Here is a 19,327-nt window from a genome sequence, read left to right on the forward strand (position 1 = left end):
TTTTTTTGTCTCATATTGTTTTCCAGTGTGTTTTGATATGATTTCTTCTGCTGCTGGGTTCTTATCAGTATCTGCTATCTCATTAGCACAAGCCTGAGCTGACATGATGCCACCTTGTTCAGCCTTCTGGTTTTCCTTGGGACTGTCCAACAGGGACTCCTCTCTCTTCACTACAAGACTGTCAGCCCTGTGCCAGCTAATAATTAAGAATCGGTTAATGTTTGATAATAAAATTGCATTATTTTGTACTTGGGGACCTGAAGTACAATAATTTATTTTCATCTCATTAGGAATATCTCTTCACCAATTGCAACTGAAAGCAAGTTCACAGAGTATGATTCTCTCCTTTCGTATAAAGTTTGTGTACATATGCAAATGTTGTGGCACAGGAAATAATGAGAGGTGTATAAAAGCGGTGTCATGGAGTAATACCATATTGATTAATTTTGTCACCATATTAAATGGGCCTGGGATTCTTACAAGAAAGGTGCTATTTAAGCACAAAATATTGGTGTTATGTCTGTACTTGCATAGCTTATAAATTATATCTCAAAATTTCACAGACAAAAAGCAAGTTTTTACCATTGTCAGCAGCAAAGCCAAAGCAGCTATTCCAGAGGGGGCCTCCTTCGTTAAGAAAATAATTGCCAGTGGAGTCCTAAACCCTTCACTGTTACCAGTTACCATGAGTGAAGGTGGGTGGTGGGTCAGGTAGAAAGAACATAGCCCAATTTCTGGGTACCAGGCTGAAGCTGACATGGTGACCAGAAAATGGTTTTTTTTTTTTAATTTACAAAGAGCAAACCTGATATAAATAGAATTGACAACAAATACATTTGGAACACCAAAATGTAATCTCTTCTGAACAAAACAGCACTTATTGTGAAAACTGTATTTTCCTCCAAAAGTGCCAATTAGCATGTTGAATCAAGTATTATTTAGGCAAAACACTAGAATGAGAGATTTCACTTTTTGAAGTGCTGAAACAAAAGTTTTGTTAAAACCTCTTATTCATCTTTGTATAGTGCTTGGAGTAGTAAGTTCCTAATAAATGTCACTTGAATGAATCATATGTCCCTGAGAATAAACAAGAATTCCATAAACTGCCAACTAATAAGTGCCAACTAATACGTTTAATATGGCATTTATCTTGTTATGCACTTGTGCTAAAATTATTTTCCATTTATTGGATTCTCTGTACATGAGGTCTGTTCTTTGCATCTGGTACTATTTAAGTGGTGATTTGATTGATTTATTCTAATTAAAATAGGGGTTGCTTTAGTGAACTGGTTAAGAACACACGGTGGACGCAGGTTACTTAAGTTTGAGTTGCAGCTAGACTATTAAGATAAAATGGACAGTTCATCTAAAGCGTACCTATTTCAATGCCTAATGTATAGTAGCCCTCAACCAATGTTGATAGCTCTTACTTTAAGTGCAAGATCACCTATTAAACATTTGACACATTGCAACTTCATGATGTGTTTATTAGATGCTGTATGTTAAGTTGTTTATACATAACCCTTCTTATAGCCTCAGTTGCAATGTGGGGGTTCCTCTGAGTTCCCTAAAGAAATCAGAAAATCCCCAGGACAGAACCTAAATGACACTCTTAATTAGAACATGAGTGCCATCTAGTGGTAACAATTGCTAACTACAGGTTTACTGGTGAACAGAAAAGTAGGTGGTGAAAATGTTCTGCTTCTGCATAATGCAGTCTGCTGGAGTGCATCTCAGACAGACAAATGAGGTTTCCTATATGTACAATACCCAACCAATAAAAAAGTTTGAATACACATTTAATCAGAGTGTGGGTGAAATTTAGTTTCTGGTCCACAGGAAGCATACAGTCTAGTTCTATTTAGAAAGACCTATATAAAATTCTTAAGCTGAATTATAAATACAAATTAGGAAAAAAAAACAAACTATGAGTCCATATATAAAAGAGGCTAGGAAGAGCTGAAGAAAGACGAGTATAGTATTTGATAGCAAAATTTTTTTGAAGGAAGATTATTCCGATTTGGCTCAAAAAGTCAAAGAAAAGTCTAGTTAATGTATCTGGGAGACAGGAATGAAGTGGGAAGTAAGGTGCAATACACATAAGAAAATCCTTTAAAGTCAATTAGACAGAATATAAGAAGCCATTAGAAATTTTTATCCCAGATTGAGAAGATTGGTGTGTAAACAGAGACTATTTGGAGACATGAGTTCACGAACAGAGAGATCCTAGGTTTTGTTTCTTTACAGAAACAGCTTTATATGAGAAGATCTTGGTAATGGAGTGCTATACAAAATGGAAATTAGACATCTATAAAAGTAAGTGTATTAAAATTGCTAGGCATTCTTATACTGAAGGCTTATCTAAGAAAAAAAATGTAAGTGTTTATCTAAATGAAGCTACTGGATGGAAACTAATAATAAGTAAACTTTACTTTTAAATTCATAAGATTTCAACTTTTACCCCTGTTTTCTAAAATCTTAGTTTAACTGCCAGTGTTTTTTTGTTCTTTCCTAAGGAAGAACATTTTTGTTAGACCAAGATGTCACAGAGGGTGAGCATGAGGACCACTTACAGGAGGTCAGTTATGTCCACAACCTCTGTAAGCAAAAGCTGGCACTATGAGCACCGAAACAGTCAAATTAGAGCTCTCTCTCTCACACTGCCTGATGGCTGTGGTTGCAGATTTTATCAAGACATCCACAAAGTAGGCTATGTTCTTTAGTGCTGGTAACTGAAGCAGCTGTTAAATTAATTAAGTCAGTATATTTTCCAAGTCTGATTAAGATATGTTTATTTCTGCTTTCACAAAACAGCTGTGATGTAAATATTAAAACTGATGTTCTAAGAAACCTAAAATAAAATTAAAATCGTCATATGTTGTCCGGTTCAAGTAAAAGTTTACTTTTGGATCGTCATGTTTTATTTATATTTGTAGGGAATACTAGTATATACGGACAGTGCAAGATTTTAATGTGTTTAATTTTATTTCTAAGTATTTTCAGGTTCACTATTCTTTCTTTTAAATTTTTTATTTGACATTTTATTTTATTTCTTTTTTTTTTTTTTTTTTTTTTTGGCTGTGTTGGGTCTTAGTTGCGGCACACAGGATATTTCATTGTGGTGAGGGCTTCTCTCTAGCTGTGGTGCATGGGCTCTGTAGTTTGCGGCACATGGGCTCAGTAGTTGTGGTATGTGGGCTTAGTTGCCCTGGGGCATGTGGGATCTTAGTTCCCCAACCAGGGATCGAACCCATGTCCCCTGCATTGGAAGGTGGATTCTTTACCACTGGACCACCAGGGAAGTCCCTCACTATTCTTTTTGACAGAGTATAGAGGACTAAAACATCAAAACAGAATATGCAAATGCTGAAAGTGGCTTTATTAAGCAAAGAAGGTGATCCAAGAAAAAGGACTGAACTTGAATTGAGTATTGCTCTGTGTTTCCCCATGTTTTATGGTACAATTTGTTGGGATATAACCTTAGTTATGTTCTTTTAACAAGAACCTAGAACTTTGAGTCATATGAAAGGAGAGAAAAAAGAGGGCATGATTTAAAGAAAAAAATCTGTAACACAAATAAGACAAAAGCTTAGAGGCAACTCAACTGCTACAGATGTGCTGCATCTGCTCACTTGCCCACTGGGGACCAGGAGATAAAGAGATTAAGACATTTACACAAAGATGGTTAGACAACAAGCTCAGATAAGCAACATGACAGCTAGATCCAGGTACCCTAACCATAGTATGGAGAAAATGACCCACTAAACCACTTAAACAGTATTTTAATTGATTTAACGTTCAAATGCTATTTTATCAGGGAAGACTATGAGCTGGTTATTTAAGAAATGTCAGTAACATTCTGAAATAGAAACATAAGATCTTTTAATAATGACTCTTCAAAGTAAACAGCATTAGCATTTTATAAGAGGGAATGAATACTCTTATGTCTTTTAATTACAATTGTAAGTCAGGACAATATTTTAAAATCCCATTTTCACATGAGAATAAGAGAAAATCTTAGGTATGATGCATATGAGAAGATTTGAAAAACATGAGTTAGTTTCTTCTTGGCAGACCTCCTACAGGGAAATTTTTTTCTGCTTTCTACTTTATGCATTGTTTTTCTAATTTCAAATGTTGAACTGCATATACTTGAACCCTGTGGATATGATAAGATACCAAGGTGAACATGATCCATACAGCCCTCACTTTCCAAACACAACAATTTAACAATATGCAGCACAAAGATAAACTACATCATAGCAAAATTCCAAAATTTTCAGGAAGATGTATAAGTCAAAAAGACTAATATATCCACATATAGCACATATGTGGATGTTAATGTAGAACATATAGTATTAATATAGAATATAGAATTGTCTAATATTATTAAATGGAACAGTATAAATTATAAAAGAAATGAAAATAAATATAGTCACACATCCTGAATCTTGATGAAATGTGTCCATATGACCCAGTGACCCTTAAATTAATGACTGAAGTTAACATTCTAAATTTGAAATAACAGAAATTAACCAGATTCATCCTTTCCTTTCTTTCCCTCTAAATTATCAGATGCTCTCAAAAGGAAAAGTGCTATTACATCATCTCTTTGTTTCAAAAATATGTTTCTGCCCAATTCTTGTAATAATATCACTTCCTTTATAAAAAGTCAAAAACATCATAAGCCTTTATAAAGAATCTTTTATTTAAAAAGTAGAAAGATTTAATCCATCTATATTATGTAAAACATACATTTCCTTGTTCATGTTAATTGTGGGAGGGTACCATGAATCATGTGACTGATAGTGTTTCCTTCTTTACATTGGCTACTATCTTCAAGGCAAACTGAAGGCCATTTCTAACAAAACGTAAATGAATTTTTCTCTCTAAACCTCATTCCTGGTTCATTCCTGGTATATCTCTCCTACTATAATACCACTTTACCCTATGTCTTGATGTGACTGACCTACATTTTTGATTAATTTTTTAATTGAAAAAAATTCTGAAAGCCAATTTAAATCCTTTCTAAAACAACACGAGTTGAAAGAAAATATATGAACTACAGGAGAGAATGACTCAAATGCCAGTTATCAAATCACATGTAATATAAAGGTGTTCTAGGAAGTGAAGCAAACTATAAGCAAGTTCAACCTCTGTATCCCAAGGCTGAATGTGCTCAATTATAATAAACATTTAAAGACAAAAACCCCATTGCACAATAAAAAAATACTTTAAGCTCTTAGACTTTCAATCTATTTTGTGATATATTTAAAGAGGTTATAAAAGTCCTGGTGATTCTCTCTGTGAACCAACAGCCTGATGCTGGAGTGGAGCCAGCGAAGCAGAGAAAAAGCCCAGAGAAGTCGAATCTCGGCAACAATCCCTCAGTTAACACATAGAGAAAATAACGTAATTACCGGAAAGTGGGAAAAAGAAAATAAAAAGTACGGAAGGGTAGAGAAGCATTAAATGTGAGCACACAAATTTGTCTTTGCTATGGAACAAGAAATCAGCCCAGATCCTGAGGGTAGCCATTAAAAGCAGAGACTGGCTGTTTGTACAACATGTGTGGATGAATGAGAAGAAGCCAAGAAACATGAAAAAGACTAACTTTAATTACCAGAAAAGCTGCAAAATCAAGAACACAGATCTAGTGGTAGGAAGGCTTCCAGCTACAGGCTGCATGGCACTGTACTCTCCTTGCCAATTAGATCCAGTGAGACCCCATCGGGGGATTAAGTGAGGAGAAGAAACAGCTTCAGTGCAGGGTCAGGCTGGACTCAAACCGCACATGAAAAGCGCACACCAGCCGGCAGCGGGTGTGACCTGAGGCTCTCACACAGTTTCAGAGATGGACGTACAGAAATAGCAAACAGTATGTGGGATTGCCTTCCCATTAGGGACGGGTGCTAACTCCATGATCTATGGAAATATATTGCAAAAGAAATGTAACAGAATTTAACAAACAATTACATCAAAGGAATGGAGAGAATTAGAGAAGGACTCAGAGAGAGGAAAAGTAGGAGGACTGGATGAACAATGGCACTAAAGCTGCCACACTGTGGATTTACTACCTGTGCTGTTTCCAATTACATCCATTGCGCTATAAAAATTCAGAAAAGAAAGGGGCTGCTGTCTGAGACTAAGCCGACTATTTCCTTAGCTTATTTAGAAGTGACCCCGGGGCGGGTGGGGAATCAAGGAGAAATAAAAACAGAGAGTCTAACAGTCCAGAGATAAAACTCGCAAGTGTATAAACAAAGACAAGTGCTTCCAAGGCAGGACCTGAGGAAATTCTCCAAAGTGGTTAAGTCCACTCTCGAGCCAACCTCAGGGAACGCAGCAGTCGGTGCTGCCGCGGGAGGTAAAGGCGCCTGACTCTGGGAATCGTAGAGAAGAGAGACGGCAGCCGGCGAGAGCGCAAGGGACTCATCCGAGATGCCCCGTGCGGTCTGTCGCCGTCGCGTCTGCGCTGGAATCTGTGCTTGAAATTCGGGAATGTTGCGGGTCAGAAAACGGGGGCGGGGCGGGATCCGGAGTTCGGCGCGGAGGGAAATAGCAGCAGACTAGCGAGACGCGTAGAGGCTCAGAGAAAACCCTTCTAGAGGCAAAGGGACCTACACGCCCCGGGACGCACTAACTGAAGCCTGGCGGCGGGGAGGCGCGGGCGGCGGTGGGGCGGGGGCGGGGGCGGGGCGGGGGCCGCGCGGGGCCGCACAGCCAGTCAGAGGCTCTGCGCGCGGGCGGCGCGGACGCATTGGCCGGAACGCTAGGGCCCCAAACGCTCCAGCCGGAGGAGGCGCCGCACCTACTTCCGAATATAACCGACTACCGAGCTGAGGAGTGTGACTACAAGGAGGCGGCCTCCAAAGTGCAGTGAAAGCGCCCGGCGGGAAGGATGTGTTACCTGGGTCCCCTCCTCAGGGAGCGGCCGGGCGAGGTGGAGGATTCCCTCTGAAGGATTAAAAACTCGGCAGTTGTCTTCTGCCACAGGCTGGGGAGGACCCGAGCAACTGCTCCATTTGAACTGTGCCGACGGGCAGGAGGATGGGAGACGGGAATTGAGAGTCACGGACGAAGGACGGGGGAGTCTGGCGTCTGCTTGGTAAGTGGCTGGCATTCCTTCGCCGGTGACTGCTGTCTGTGATTGTGCACTTGGTCTCCCAGGCGCTGACAGTTTGTGACACGCTCGCTTCTGCAAAGCCATCCTTTCTTGCCGTGTTGCCAGAATTTTAAAACTGTCACATAAAGCTGCTTGTTGTTGTTTTTGTGTTTTTAATCAAACATGTTATTTTTCTCTGCTGGGATTTCAGGTCAGAAAAGTTGAGGCAAGACTAAATATAAGCTATTTGTGTTATCTTGTAATGTCATCCAGAATGAGAGTAAACAATTCCTACAGCTAAACTGTAAGGTGACAGATGCGAGGAGAGGGTAAGATTTTTTCTACAGAAGAAACTAAATGTTCAAAAAATAGGATGTCTTTCTCAGCTACTGGATGTATGTCTTGTGACTGGGGAGTGTGGTTGTGAGGATAGAGCCCAGATAACTGGGCATTTGGCAGTGCAATAACTTGTTAAATTCAGTAGGAATGCTCTGTAAGTGGAGTTCTACAAAGTTCGAGAGACTGAAAAAACAGTATCTTGGATTATGGTGAGGTGTTTTCTCAATGTTGTGTAGGAATGTGACAGATATTTTAAAAGATTATAAAAATTTGTTCAGACATCCTTATTGAGTTTTTTATTGAAAAATGGGAGAGGATATTAATTTGCATATATATGAACATAGTGTACAACAACCTCAAAAATTTTAAGTTGTTTTAATTAACTTTATTTTGAAAAGCCAAGAATCCCTTATTTATTTTAGAATTATTTTATTTTTACATTTCATAACCTCTCTGTCATGAAAAATGTAATCAATGTGCTAATTAAAGTACAGGTTTGGAAGCAAAAAAAAAACTTTTAAACTGTTGTATGTGAAGTGCCTTACCTGTGTTCAGTTCATCAAGTTTTTCCCTTAATTTAAAAGATAAAATCATATAGAGATGGCAAACTTCTACCTTGATTCTCAATTTTAGCTGGAAATAAGGATGAAAGAAAGAGATATACATTAGGATACTAGCATTAAAAGCTACAAACAAATAAATAGTGATCAAATTTTAAAATTAATAGAGGTATTTTTGATTACTGTTGAACTACAACAGGACTGCCAAAATAACTTATGACTATCACAGCAAGCTTAAAAGAGTTCATCGTGATTAATATCGTGACCTTAAACATAAAAGAATTAGTAATGATTAGGTCATTATTTTTTTCAAAGTGCCTGTAATCAGTTTTAAGCCACTTGCAAATGTTTCTTGGCATATTTTCCTACTTCATATTCAAATTATTATAAGTTTTATGTGGACCAGTATATTGAGTCTCAAACTTGACAGGTATATGTTCTTTTGATTCAAGTGGAAATAAACAATATGACTATGCAACAATACATTACATAAAACAAATGATTAAAAAATAAAAGATGTTATAAAGACCAAGTAAGGCTAGTGAAGGAAACAAAGAACAAAATTCAAAGTTAAAAGTTAAAAAAGGAAATGTGATATAAAAAATAAAATAGAAAAGTAACATAGCTGGAGTGTGGTGAGATGGTATTAAAGCATATTTGAAAACAGAAAATCAGTGAAATGCTTGTTACAATGTAAGTGCCAATGTTTTGTGCAGGGATTGGTGGAGCTTTTAAATTGTTCTTACTTAAAACTTCTGAAAACTAAAAAATGAGGAGGGAAAACTTCATTTTAATTTCTCTTTGATTCCATATACAACTGATAGAAAGTTTGAACTCTCAAAAGTTAGAAAAAAGAACATTACCCCAATAGATTAACTAAATGCCAGATTTTGCCTGTAAATTCTGAGGCACATGCATGGGAGGATGCATTTGAAAATAGATCTGAAAAGCTACAGTCGTGGGATTTTTAAATGGATTGCTGAAATACCTTAGTGTTTCCCAAAGTGAGCAATACGTCAACTATTAGGTGGTCTGAAATCTTTATTAAGTTAGGAAGATGAAAAATCACACCTTGAATGTACACATAAGCTATGTTTATTTTAAAAAATAATTAAAATTAGTTTCTTATGAAAGTTTAATCTTATGTGTCCAATTAAGTAACACTATCTATTAAAAATGGACCAGGTCTGGTTAATATATATTTCTTTATATATTTATATTTCAGGGAAGAGGTTGGAGTGTGGTTTAATGTCAAAAGTGACTTAGTGATCAGGACCAGAGGGTGTCAGTAAAGGATAGAGGGCTATCTAGATGGAGAAAGTAAGGGCTTGCTATGCTAGCCAAGTCATTTTGGGAGTTTGTCTTACTTCTAGCTAAAACAAAGATATAATTTTATGAAATTAAAAAAAGTGAAAACTTGTCTGGATGGCTGTAATAGGTTAAAATTGATTTAACTATATTTAAGTTTGATTGGCTACGACAAAGTTTTATAGCAGAGTTTACTGTTCCCCATCCATTAAAAACTAATTTAGGAATCTGATGAGGCCAAGATGCTTAAAGTATAGTGATATGCTGAATCCAACCTACCACACATATTTTGCTTACCTGTAGTCTTTGAATTGTCTCTCTTTTTAAATATGTTTAAAAAATTTGTTTACTGAGAGGTCAGAAATTTATTTCTCTTAATTTAAATAGACCCATACATTTATATAATTTGGTGTCTCAAAATTCTGACTTCAAGAGCTCAGGTTTATTCATTTCTTATTACTGAAGATACAAACATAAAGTAAGAGAGGTTTGTATTTCTGACAAGATATTTTAAATTAGTGTTACAAGGCTGTGCTTATATGTTACATGAACTTCTTAGCACTTTATAGCAGGAAAGAGGCTGGTCGGAAGCTCAAAGCGGTAGAATCTCTGCGAGGTCTGTTTTCTGAGCATCTGTGATCAATAGCTCTACATTAGAGACTGGTGCATTTAAAAAGTAATGAAGTATATAAAAACTCTGTAACACTTAATATTTAGGATTAAAAACTACTATGAACAATATCCCATGTCTCTGCCCAGACCCTTTCAATTAATATCTCCTCTTCTATATTTTTTGATATTCAAGTGTATAACATTAGAAAGGTTGTGGTAAATGGAATATTATCCGTTTATATTCTTCCCAGATACTTTGAACAGTTTTCTTGTTAATTATTTTCATGAAAATGAATAAAACAAATTTGGTAGTGTTGCACTGATACAGTGGATATGGGAAGAATTTTTTAAATGGCTTTATTATATATTTACTTTTTAGGAAGATATTAATTTTTTTTAAGTTGTGTGGTGGTATTAAATTATTTCCCATGAACTTGATATGACTATGTATTTAACTTCATTTATGTTTTACCTGTTGTAAATATGTGTATAAGCTAAATATTGAGCATTTTCATCCTTATCAACCCCTTAAGTTAAAACACAGTCTTTAATTCATATTACAGAGTATCACATATTGTATTTTTGACCTTACAGACTTCTTAAATGTTTCAATGGAAACATGAGCTTATAAGACTTAAGAGTCAGCCAAAATATGGAAGCTCGTCTTTTCTCTAGTACAGGGAAATGGAACTCCAGAAATAGGCAATAAAGTAATTCTGAAAAATAAATCAAAGTTCTGTCCTTTTTGTGGAAATCAAAAAATCAATGAATCCACCACTTCTTAATCTAATATAAGCTAGTGTGAGATTTTTCATTTGTGAGAAACTTTAGAAAGTACAGTCATGTTATTTTACCATGCGTTTCTTGAGCTGGAATTCCTTGTGATCACTGTCATTTTTAAACAATTCCAAAAATGTTTTATTGAATGCCTTTAACAACACAGTTGCAAAACAGATTTTTCTTCTCGTTTTCTCAGTGGTCCCTTAAAAATCCATGACCTAAATAACTTGCTTCCCTGTGGATACCACTTTTTATTTATTTTTAACAAGTGGACTTCTCTTAAAAGATCTGGTAGGACTTGCACAGTTACTCTTACTCCAGTCATGGTTCCAAATATTTCTTATATTCACTTGTATAAACCAAAAAAGTTGCAGTTTTGATAGAAAACAAAGTATTAAGGTATTTGTATAAGCTTCCCCACAAACATACCTTTATAGTTTGTGTCTTTACTCTAAAATATAGACCTGCTGGGCTTCCCTGGTGGCGCAGTGGTTGAGAATCTGCCTGCTAATGCAGGGGACGCGGGTTCGAGCCCTGGTCTGGGAAGATCCCACATGCCACGGACCAGCTGGGCCCGTGAGCCGCAATTACTGAGCCTGCGCGTCTGGAGCCTGTGCCCCGCAACGGGAGGGGCCGCGATAGTGAAAGGCCCGCGCACCGCGATGAAGAGCGGTCCCTGCACCGCGATGAAGAGTGGCCCCCACTTGCCGTAACTAGAGAAAGCCCTCGCACGAACCGAAGACCCAACACAGCCAAAAATAAAGAAATAAATAAACTCACTGGCATGCAATTTAACAACCCAAAGTTTCTAAAAAAAAAAAAAAAAAAAAAAAAATATAGACCTGCTTAAGGGTTAAAGTGGCTAATTTGAACGTTATCCAAAATTTGAGCAATTGTATATCGGGCAAGGAGGAAGGTGAAAGTATTTCATTCATCTGAGTGATCAAAAACTCTTGTTTGTGACTGTTGACTGGAAAAGTGTAATTATATGCATAAACATTTTATGAGGGGGAATAAGAATCTGATCCTTATCATTCTTCTAGCTACTAAATGCTCAAGAAGGAAATCATCTCATTTCCCATTATGATCCAGTAGAGTTACTATAGCATATGGAGTTTAGGAAGAGAAATTTTGCTGATCAGTTAGGTGATAAAAGGTAGATTGAAATTCTCTTTCTCTCGATAGTCATAATATTGGCAGAAACATTCATCATGAGGCTAAAAAAAATTAAGGGGCTCTTATTGAGAGAGATTTCATAATAGGGTAATTATAGTTATAATGTCTAGAGTCATAAGCAAGATTCTTAATGTATTTTCACAAATATTTCACTAGTTGCAGTAGTTTGTGTTTAGGAGATAACTAGTAGAGAAATGGTACATTTATTTGGTGAAAAATTTACTTTTAAGTATATGAACTTTCATCTTTATTTTCTCATATATTTAATTTCATGTTTATATGTATTAAAGAACAAAATTTTCTGAAAGTAAAGGTAACAAAGAGTTTAATTTTAATTATCCTAATTTCTCCCATTTCAGTTTAATACAAGAATTGAGTTTTAAATGATACAGTATTTGATAAGCTACTATTGTACTTTATAGCCCCTAAAATGACAGAATAATATGAAATCCCTGATGACGAAGATGAATATTAATTGGAAAATACAGGTTACAGTAGGAATTTAAAAAAGAATTCTTGTTTTCTAGAAATAAATTTTTATTTAATTGACTTTTCATAGTCATTAAATGTAAAATTGTTTCCTGGGCACCTAAACAAATTTAAGTGCCCCCCCACCCCAGTATTTCTGAAAACATTAGAAAAGTCTCATATTTAATCTCAGTTAGATTTTGGTTTTGTCTTATTTTGTTATTTTGAAACTTTCCTCTTTATATTCTTATCTAAAAGATACAGACTAGCTTAATCTAGTCTCTTATGTTAAAAAATTAATAAAACTATTTGTTAATGATGATTAATTTTGTCAATTTTGAGTATATTTAAAGATAAGAAATTCAAAAGTTATGTCTTTTATTAATTGATACCTTAAACTTCATAATTTGACACTCTTCCTCTTTCAGTGCCATTATTCTAATGACAGTGTGTGAGCTAGTGAATGAGAGTTTCTAATGCTAAAGTAAGCATGTCATTAAATATAAGCACAAATCACATGAGTTACTGATGATAAATAAATTATTAGGACGCTTAGAAAAAAGGTGACAATACCATTTAGTGTTGGGGGGAGCCTTAACGGAGCTCGTATTTTCACTTATTTAATGTGAAGAGTAATAAAGATAAAAAGAGGTGAAGTGTCATGTTTAACATTTGGTGGAAAAGATGGAATTAGAACCCAGTTCTCTTTAATGTCTAGGTCAGAGATTTTTATAGTTTATACGTTTTTCTTGCTGTGAAAATCTTAATTATTTTGATACCTACTCAAATCAAGATTAGGACATAAGTATATGTAATATTTTTTTGCCACTAGTTATCTGTAAAACATTGTCTTTTAAGACTAGAAAACTAAAAATCCAATTATATTAACTCAGAGGAAACAGCTATACCCATATTCTCTTAACGAAAAACTGAATGTCTAGACGACATAATTGCTAGATGTGAACTTTTTCACAATGAACTTAGTGTGCACTCAGCAGCTAAATCAAAAGGGAGAAGGTTTTTGACAGTTTCAGTTAAGAAACCTGCGAACCCAAGTAGGAAAAGAAATGTAATTGATTTTTTCCACTGTATATTTATAAAGGACTATCCATTTCTTTTGTTAATACTTTTTTTCTGTATTGGCAGTTGTTTTGTTCAGTAATACATGTTTAATGGGACACTAAGCACAATAGAAAATCAATGAGAAATGTGAGGAGAAAATATTCCTGTGAATTGACAAGTTAGGATAAAATTTAAATCATGGGCTTCCTTAGGGCTATAACAATTTTAGCGTTTAATAAAATGCAAAGCAGAAAGTGAAGTAGAAGTTCTCTAGAAATAGGCAGTATTTCTCTGAATTTTATAACTCAAATATCAACTTTTATATAAATTCTAGTTTTACTGTTATAATAATAAAGGAATTAAACAGAGAGCAAATTTGAGCCTGTAATAGTATTTAGTTATCATTGTATCTGAACCAAAGTTCCTCTATGCTTAATTTTAATAACATGATGTAAATTATTTTAGAATGAATATATGCTAAAAATTTTCTTCTGTAGAGCTGAACATGATAAACTGTAAAATTGGCACCGTGCAACTCAGTGGAAAGGCAATTATATGTTGCTGGGTTCCTGATATAATATTATTTTTACAGATGTCTTCTCTCAAACTTTTCTTTGTATTAGACAAAGACAAGAGCTTTTTGTATGTCCCTATGGGGTGACTTCATATTTTAAGACTCTCTTTTCCTTTAAATACTGAGTATTTAAAGGTGACAAGTTAATGTACTAAAGATGAGGTGGAAGACTGGCTGAAATGATTAATGGCTAATTTGAGGTTTTTTTCTACCCTATGAATATAACCAAACTTTGCAAATAACCCTAGTAGAAAATATAAAATATATTCTCCAACTTCAAAGAATAAATGGTCCTTAATATTCTTTGAATTTTTACTGTCTTTAGATATTTACTCACCTACAACTTACTTTGAAATTTTCAGTGTTTTCAAAGAGCAGTAACCTTAGTAGGAAAGAGTGGTTACTTGAGATTTAAGTTAAGTGATCCAGAGTTGATTTCATGAAAATTTACCATAATAAGTGTGTTTGAAAACTTATGACTGTATTTGTTTGTTTTTCATTCCCAAATGTGGTCTTGGTGGTATATACCTCAGTGAGTAAAATTAACAAAACGTAATTCTTTTCACATTGAAAGCGATTTCTACATTATTTCACTCACTCAAATGGTCTATAGTGGGCAGTTGTAGTTAAGTAAGAATATGAAGGGCAATAAGTAGTTCATGGGCTGGTGGAGGAAATAAGCACATAGGGTGAATACACTTCAGTGTGAAATGTGCAGTTATATAGTATATACAGCTAAGATGCAAATTTTCAGTATTTCTCCTTTTGGAGACGGCTGTTAGTTTACTCCTACTGAGACTTTCCCGCATAGATTATTTCATGCTAGCGTTCTTCCGCTAATTGCTGCATTTACTTCCTAGTACCTAAATTATTTTGAAGTACTTTTTCTTCCAAGATTCACCTAACCATTTCAAGTGAATGTTGTGTTTTTCTACATCTCATTATAGTGCTAACTTTAGTATCTTAGACCCATCTAGTCTCTTGATGATATAGACAAATTTATGGTAAAACGAACATGGCTTAGATGCTGTGAAAATATGCAATTCTTATATGTTGTTATAAATAAGCTTGATTTCTTTCAGTTATTAAGCATGGAATATTTATGGTGCTGGTGCTGGTGATACTTATTTTACAGGGGTGGATTAACTGTGAAGCTGTGAAACTTTGTTTACACAGTCTCTTCCAGATAGTAGTAGTCATAGTAGCAACAGAACAGGTAGTAAATATTATTTTGATAATTATAGTAATATATCTAATGTAAAGAGGCAGTATGGATTAGGGGATTTGGTGTTTTAATTTTAGGGTTAAGTCTTGGCTCTACAATTTGTTAGCTGTGTTATTTTAGAAATGTTACTTAACCTTTCCTTACATGCAAAATTAGGATAGTAAATGTCATGCAGTTGTGATAATATAAAAGAAAAAAACCTACTTTTCAATGACAAAAAAAAATGGCAGTGTTAGAAACATCAAAAACAAGTCTGGGAAGAAATTTTGATTTTACTTCAATTCCTATTCTAACATATAAGCTTTAAATTATCTGTCTACCAAAATATTTTGTTTTTGTATGAGGTGCAATGCTGTGCTAACTGTGGAAAGTGATATTGAGATGTATAGACCATGATCCTTTAAAGATTATTCTGTGTATCTTCTTTTTTATCCGAGTAATTTATTTGGATAGACATTTCTTACAAAATTAGTGTTTACAGTACTACTTACTTTTGGGGATCCAAAGGAAGTAAGAGGTTTGATCCCTGACAATGGAGAGGTAGAAAATTGTCAGTCAGAACACAATTTAATAAGAAGCTTAAGAAAATGTACTAGTAAGCATAGCTATTGAGATATTGGTCATACAAGTCTAAGGACCTTGGAGGAACAGAAATGGTCTTTGTGGGGATGGATTAAGCTGACTCTCCAGACAAAATGAGAAACACTAGGACATGAAGGAAGTTTCAGTTATGGATTGACAAAAACTCTTTTTCAGTTGGTGAGAAGAGAGGCAGAAATGAGGTGGATGTTTGGAAGGAAGTAGAAAGGTTAATTTATATAAAGAAAGAACTCTTTGTAATGCGACAAAGTTAATATATGTCAAATGAGGAAATGTAAAGGATTCTGGGAGACAATTGAAGAATTGGGATTTTGTTGAAAGCAAGATGTTAACCATTTATTTTAAGATTAGATGAGGTTCAGGGCTTCCCTGGTGGTGCAGTGGTTAAGAATCCGCCTGCCAATGCAGGGGACATGGGTTCAAGTCCTGGTCTGGGAAGATCCCATATGCCGGGGAGCAGCTAAGCCCGTGCGCCACAACTGCTGAGCCTGCGCTCTAGAGCCCACGAGGCACAACTACTGAAGCCCGCGCCCGGGCTTTGCAACAAGAGAAGCCACCGCAGTGAGAAGCCTGTGCACGGCAACAAAGAGTAGCCCCCACTCACTGCAACTAGAGAAATCCCGTGTGCAGCAACGAAGACCAAACGCAGCCAAAAATAAATAAATAAATAAATAAAATAAGCTACAAGGATATATTGTACAACACAGGGAATATAGCCAATATTAAAAAAAAAAAAAAAAAGATGAGGTTCAGCCCCAGTTTTTTGCCTTGCTGTGACGTGGACAAGTCACTTCCTCAGTTTATTAATCTCTCAAGCAAGGGAGGTGAAATCAATGAAAGTAAAGGATTTCTTTTCAGGTTTTGATCAACTGTAATTCAGTGGCTGTGTGCGATGTGAGGTTTTGATGAAGAGGAAAATTGAAACAGAATTGTAGGTGTGGACAGGTGAGTTTAGGATAGATTCCACCAAACAGAGGTAATGAGACAAGAGATCATGTTCCTGGCATATGGGGAGGCCATGGAAAGAACATGGACTTGTTACACCCATGCTTGATTCTGGCTCAGCAGCTTCCTTTTGGTTCCCTGAGCAAAACGGTAACCTTTCTAAGATTTCATTTCTTTTCCTGTAAAAGAATGATACTGACTACTACCTCACTTTTTTTTTTTTTTTTAAAGAAGGAAATGAGACTGTAGATTCAGGAGGCAAAATCATTTTCTTCATATCTTTAGATCTAGTTGCTTACAAAAATCTCATTTTTTAACTTAGGTTCAAGAAATATTTAAAGGCAGAAAAATCATTTGAATTTTGTATAAATATACATGGGTACAATCATTCCAGTTTTCCAAGTATGAGGAAACTCATGTAATTTCTTGGCACAATCTTGTAAATTTGTTCATAGGTGCTTTCTTTTCTTTTCATTTTCTTAATTTTACTTGCACATATTTAAAGAGATTACTTGATTTGGGTCTTTTTTATTTTATTGTCTTTTGATTTGCCTGAAAAAAAAGAAGTCTTTAATGTCCCTCTACAAAATTATTCAGAGCATAGATTCTATTTTGGTAGGAGAGGGACATGTTTCAAATATTGTTTTTGAATCCCATGTGATTGCAAAATGGTATAGGAAATATTCATTTGAAAATAATAAGTTCCCCCAATTATTTTCTTCTTCCATTTTTATTATGTTCTTGTTAATTAAAAAAATTGTGAGAGTGGCTCATGTTATAATCATTCAATGTTAATTTACTGCTAATTCATTAAAACAAATAGAAACGGAAGTCTTTTAAATTGTGAATTGTCATTAGATTTAATAGCAAAAATAAAAAGATTTCAGTTTGAAACATTTTACAGATACATTTTTCTACAAGTAATATTTGATATATTACCTTTTTTGGCTTGGCTACTCTGACAATAAGAGTTATTATCAACATACTTTTATGATTAATATGCTGCTTTAAATATGTATATGCTTTGTATCTGTACAACCAATCAACAACTTCCTCCAATATATATAGATCATTTTATTATTGCAGAAGATTTGATACATTAGAAAAAAATGGAAGAAACAAATCTCACAAAAAATAGTCTCTTTCAAAAAAGTGTGGTAAGACTATACTGGGTCTGGAAATATTGGAGACAGAGGAAAAAAGAAAGGTGGAGAAAGCTACAAAGCAGACAGGAGAGGGAGCTGATAGAAAGCGATTTTATACTGTTCAATGACGATGTGATTAAGTAAGTATTCATATCATGAGATACTTTTAAAAATGCCTGGAGTTGATATTTCACCTGAAACAAAAGTGTCTCTTTATCTTTTTTACATGTAGTTGTCTTATAAGATAATAGGCTTTAGATATAAATACATGGTTGATTTTCCCAGACTGAATATCGAAATGCCGTCTATTAAAATATATTGTATAGTCATTCTGATTAATACTAATTTAGAAGAAAGAAATGATTTAGTGTTCTCGTTCTCATTCTTATTTTTCTCCTTAGATATTCTGCATCATCAGATGTCTCCTACATATTACAACTTTAATAGATGCTTAAAAGTTAAGACAACTATCTTGATTTATTTTCAAATTAACTACCTTTTCCAAATGTTAATCTTTATTTGGTTAGTGTTTGCCTTTAGCCAATGTTTAGATAAATGGTCTGAGATCAATTTCTTTTTTATCTGAAGAAATTACTCTATCATTAGGTTCTTTTATCCTTTCATTTCAAACAAACATACTAGGGTAATTCAGGTTTTTCAAGAGGAAAAAAGAAAACACAAATGCAAATAGATACATCTTCTTATTAATCTTTTTCCCTAGGTAAAAATAATAGAAGCATCATATTAAGGATTAATTTAAAAAGACATTGTTTTGTAGAGGAATTACTTTCCAGTAACAACAAATACTTACAGTTTTTTCTAGTCCTTCATTGATAAAGAGTGGAGTGCTATCAAAGAATTACTTTAAATATGATCCTGAGATACTTTATGATAGAATACAAATGATCAGCTGCATTGGGTGTGTTATCAGCCTGGCCAGTGCATGATAAAGCAGCTCTCACAAGTCAGAATCTGGAGGGTAAACACGGCTGTTGTCATCTCTTTTTTTCCTAACATGGGGGAATTGACAATGAGCAGTATAAAAAGAATATAGTAAAAGCCCTAAAATGTCTTCTAGTTCCTCTCAGAAGTAGCCATCCTCAACAGGATTTTATATGTACATCCTTTATGAAATTGTTACAGTATATCTATTTTTTCTTAAAATAATTTTGGTTGTCTACATTACAATTCAAAAAGGTGTATAATTTTTGAACACTTTACTCTGTAATAAAGATATACCATAATTTATATAAATAATTCTTGTCTTAAAATTATTTGTCAATTTATTTTATATGCAAATGCTAATAAATATGTAATGAAAATTCTTATATAGGCATTTTTACATAAGTGTGAGTAGATCTAGAAGTAGAGTTGCTAGGTCAGTGAGAATGTGCATTTAAAATGTTGGTTTTACTGCTGAATTGCCCT

General features: G+C 34.7%; 1 protein-coding gene across 1 annotated transcript in view; it reads left to right on the forward strand.

Moving 5' to 3' along the window:
• The first annotated feature begins 6,804 nt into the window (after nucleotides 1-6,804).
• CNTN5 (contactin 5) overlaps nucleotides 6,805-19,327 on the forward strand; it is a 1,403,535-nt gene continuing 1,391,012 nt past the window's right edge. The window contains exon 1 of the mRNA XM_057553585.1: nucleotides 6,805-7,108. The gene's annotated coding sequence lies outside the window, so the exon portion shown is untranslated. The remainder of the gene's footprint in view (nucleotides 7,109-19,327) is intronic.

Source organism: Balaenoptera acutorostrata, chromosome 9 (genome assembly GCF_949987535.1).
Source record: "Balaenoptera acutorostrata chromosome 9, mBalAcu1.1, whole genome shotgun sequence".
Lineage (NCBI taxonomy): Eukaryota > Metazoa > Chordata > Mammalia > Artiodactyla > Balaenopteridae > Balaenoptera > Balaenoptera acutorostrata.